At 37.8% G+C, this 4633-nt stretch overlaps 1 long non-coding RNA gene across 2 annotated transcripts; it reads left to right on the forward strand.

The window, feature by feature from the left end:
• The first annotated feature begins 371 nt into the window (after positions 1-371).
• Positions 372-4424, forward strand: LOC125934601 (uncharacterized). Of its 2 annotated transcripts, none has more exons than XR_007461470.1 (3): positions 372-1566; positions 3628-3746; positions 3840-4424. It is a non-coding gene; the product is annotated as an uncharacterized LOC125934601 (long non-coding RNA). The 2 variants fall into 2 exon arrangements; XR_007461469.1 differs by lacking the exon at positions 372-1566 and adding an exon at positions 1606-1985.
• Positions 4425-4633: the final 209 nt, after the last annotated feature.

Consider the following 4633-nt stretch of genomic DNA (forward strand, 5'->3'; position numbering starts at 1 on the left):
TCAGTTTGCTTAAACCCTCAGGCTATAGTTGCCACATCTGTAGAATGAGGAGAACAAGTCATAAATGACAGATTATTGTGAGGATTAAATGAGATCATTTACACACACATACCTCCTCCCTCTCCTATTACTTGCTATAATGGTTTTCAGATGATAAACATGTCATCCATTATTATTATTAGTAGTAGTAGTATTCTGTTTAAGATTTTATAAAGCATGGCCTTTATTGCCAGTTCCCAGGTTCTGAAAAAATCACTTCCTCTGTCTTCACCAGACTATTATGTAAATGGCAGCTATTAGGCTTTCCCTTAATTCTGAGGAGATGCAAAAGGTGATAGTGACTGACTATATAGAGCTCTATATAGTATACAGAGCTCTATTATAGTATAGAGCATGTTCTCTGGAGCTTGGTTGCCTGAGTTCAAATCCTGGCTCTACCACTTATGTGATCTGGGGCCAGTTACACAGATTTTCTGCATCTTGGTTTCCGCCTATGTAGAATGGTGTTAATCAAGTACATACTTCATAGAGCTGTTATGAGGGTTAAATGGCTGAATATGTGTTACAACAATGCTGTGAGGTGGAGATTATTACGCTTGTTTAAAAAAACTGGCTAAGACAATTTAAGAGGGTTGACTAAAGTTTGCATTGCTATGTGTGGCAGAGCTATTGTTTGAACTCAGAGTCAGCGCTTCTTCAATGTCTCCTCAAGGTCATTAAAAAAAAAACCAAGTAGATGGGGGAGGACCTGGTGTGTGCTCTCTCCTCAGCATGGTCTTCTACAAGTCTTTGTCCTCCTGGAGAGGAGTAAGAGATACTGCCCAGATTCCCTCTCTTCACTGGCATTCAGCCAACCCTCTATTGACCCAACAAACACCTTGAGTGCTTAAATATGTACACCTAGTGATGTCTTTTGCTATCCTATTTGTGACTACCTCAAATGCCAGGTTTCTACAAAGTTATAAATTCCCTGAGAGCATCCTATGTGTCTTTGTTACTACTAACAGTGTTTTACACAATGCCAGGCACACGGTAGATTCTCAAAAAACTATACAGCTGTTTCACATATTTTTTAAATACTTTCTTCTTTGTGCTTTTATATGTTGTCTAAATTTTGTATAATAAGCATGTGGTGATTTTTATTTATTTATTTTTGAGAGAGAGAGACAGAGTGCGAGCAGAGGAGGGGCAGAGAGGGAAACACAGAATCTGAAACAGACTCCAGGCTCTGAGCTGTCAGCACAAAATCTGATGCACGGCTCGAACTCATGAATCGAGAGATCATGACCTGAGCCTAAGTCAGACACTTAACTGAGTGAGCCACTCAGATACCCCAGCATATGGTAAGTTTTTAATTTAAAAAATAATTAAGCTTTTTTTACCCTATAAAAAACATGTAGATTTGTTGGTGACTTGCCATATCTGTCACTTTGAAATCCATCCTTTGTCTTTCGAGAGCTGGGGTATGTGGCTGTCCTTGCCCAAGGGATCCTGATTGATCTTCTCTGGTGGCAACAGGGCTCAGCCCCCTCCTTCCTGCAGGATAAAGGAAACCTTGGAAGAGAGGTAAGATCAGGAAGGCCCTGGAGGCCAGCTGTTTTCCCACAGTCTTTTCCTCAGTCTCTGACCCAGAGTGAAACTGGCCCTACTCTGGAATCCTCTCTGATCTCTACACCTAGTGTTCCAGAATTGTTTTCCAAACAAAGAACAGACCACATAAAGTCTGTGACCCCAGGTTTATTAATACTGAAGAGACAAGTAAAGGGAAACCAGGTCATCTGTGGCATTCTGTGAACAAAATATTTTGTAGAGAAAGCTATGTCTTGTATGAGAAGGTAGATAGTGAGGAAGGGGGCAAATTCCTTGTGATGTTTTTCTTACTCTATTCCTTTAGGAAACTCACTCAACCTGCAGGCAGTGACAAGGTTGATGGCAAAAAGACCTCTAAGGATTTCAGAATAAATACTTAGACACCAACTTGGAATGTAAGTTATCTATATATTACTGAAGAAAAAGGATATGTGTATTTTCTACTACCTTGGTCATTTTGTATTTCAAAGAAGAGATACTTTTAGATTTCCTTAGGTCTATTCACTCAAATGTTTCCATTGAAGTGTCCCTACATGGCAGAGGGGTAAGAATGTATATTTTTAGTCTTTAGAGGAGCTAGCTTTGGGAGTATATTCTCAAGCAGCATATAGGAAATTTGAAAATTATTTTGTGTTCTGTTATTTTAGAAAGTCATATAAACTTTTATTTCAATCTTAAAACAGATGTTCCAGAAAGATGCATCAGGCTTTTTATTTGCCTTGGATTACCCTTTATTTTTCAGCATGTACCAATATGCATTTCTGTTTATTGCTGTTTAAGAAACATGGTCTTAGCTGATGGAGATTTTGTTTTGTTTTGTTTTGTTTGCTTTTGTTTTTGTTTTGTTTTGATTTGTTGTTTGTTTCCTAGGATAAACAGGGACAAACCCCTCCCACAGAAGACTTATATATGGACTTGTTCCAGAGTCACTCTGGACCCTCTCTAGCTTGTGGAGTCCTAAATTATTTGATACTGACATGTTTTTAAAGAAGAAATTGCTTTCAGTCACTCTGCTCAGGAGGGGCTAATGTGCATTGTGAATATTTTATGGTGTTTTTATGTGCTGAATATCTAATTACTAGTATTTAACATATAATATTTACATCATTCTATATACTATCTGACAAATAATTGGAACTTAAAATGTTCAATGTGTTTGAATTATCCTCTAAATTGATAAGAATTATCATAATGTGAACTGATATGTGGAAGAAAGAAACAGGAGTGGTGGGTTTTATAATTAAAAGGGACTAACATCCCCATAAGAATAGACTCAAGACCAGGAAAAGAAAAACCCAAGAAGATCTTGTCACTCCATCACATTAAGGAGGATTAAGAAGGCCTAGGAAAAAGGATAAGTCACATCATGGAGAAAACCCCTACCAGTGTGATGGGTCATTTCAGTTACATGTGCCTGTTTGGTTATTAGGCATATATTAAAAATATAATTTAAAGCAGAAAAGTCATGGAATTATCAATATGAGAGCTAGAAGTTACTTCAAGCATCTATGATGTTTCATCATTGTACATATCATCTCCATATCATCGTTGGGCAACTGAGGTAGAGAGTTGCCCAAGTTCATGTGACTGACAAGTGGTGACACAGAGATCATCACCCAGGTTTCCTGAATCCTAGTGTAGAATTCTTCCAGTTTACACTCTATTGTTTCCCATGAGTCACACAGTTTTAGTGTGATTAGCATCTTCTGGGTGGTGACTCAAGCATTTTGTTTAAAAAAAACAGACAACTTTAAGTATTATGGTCAATTTAACTAACGGAGACAGGAATATTGCAACCAGGATACTTATTACCACTTATTAACTATCTTAGGCTTCAATTTGGAGAGATTCATACTTTAAATGAATGAATCATCCAGGGCCCAATTTAATGAAAATGCTATAGTCCCAGAGAATATTTGCATATGGAATTATTTTAGCAGTCTAATTTTAAACAGCTGGGACTCATTTGTTAAGCTGTGATCTATTCCACTTTTTGAAAAGAATGATACGTAGGTTTTTTTTTTTTTTTCCTTGCAGACGTAGAACTTTCTAGAAGGTCTGAATGAATACACCCTCCCCTACTTGAAACTTCAGGACAGCTGGCAGCTTAGGCCTTTTGTCCTCCATCTGTGTCCAGCTATTAGAGTTGTGCTGTGGTAAGTAACTTTTTCAAGAGTTACTGGCTGCCTTCCAGGATCCCATTGTTTATGACCTTCCTTTTATTTAATGTTCTATTTTTATAATTACAGATGTTATTGAATTGAATCAAGAACCCAGGTGTGCTACCTCTTGCAGGCCCATGTCATCTTAAAGGTCCAAGATCTACAGGCTAGTTGGAACAGATGAGTAGAGGAAGAAGGAAAGAATATTTATTGTTTTGACTCCAAAATATGGTGGCAAAACTTTGCAAAATACAGAAGGTTAAAAGATTGCCACAACATCTTGACAGTTTCGTTGTGGTTTGTTTTACATACCACTGCATGTTATATGTAGACAGATTCATATTTATGAGAAGCAGAGAATGGCCCACCCTGACTCCTCACCTTGATCTTATCAGACAGCATCTGACAAATGAAACAACAGGAAGTTTTGCTGGAAGCTGTTGCTGGCTGGGGTTAAACGCAAGCAGTAAGTGGTCTAGAAATGTTATAATACTTGGCATTGACCAATATTGCCACCACAGTGTGGTAAATTCCAGAATAAAATTAGGACACATATATATCAAAAGTAAACCTCTGGGTTTGGGTTTTTCTCTTACTCTATTCCTGGGAAAGTGTCCCTGGTCTGACATGGTACATTGTATTCCAGCTTATAATATTCAGGTGTACAACCAAATCCTTCTGCAGAGAGGGGGGATAATGGAGTACAATGTAGTCATGGTTTAATACAAGCAAGCTTTCACTAATAAATGTTTAGGCACAGGTTAAAGTACAAATGAAGTTTTTTCAGGTGCTGTCTGCTATTCCTTTACTTTAAGACCCTGACTTTTAGGGCTTAGGTTTATCTGGATGAATGAGCAGCTCTGAATCATTCATTCGTCTGT

This window comes from Panthera uncia (assembly GCF_023721935.1).
Source record: "Panthera uncia isolate 11264 chromosome A1 unlocalized genomic scaffold, Puncia_PCG_1.0 HiC_scaffold_17, whole genome shotgun sequence".
In the NCBI taxonomy this organism is placed as follows: Eukaryota; Metazoa; Chordata; class Mammalia; order Carnivora; family Felidae; genus Panthera; species Panthera uncia.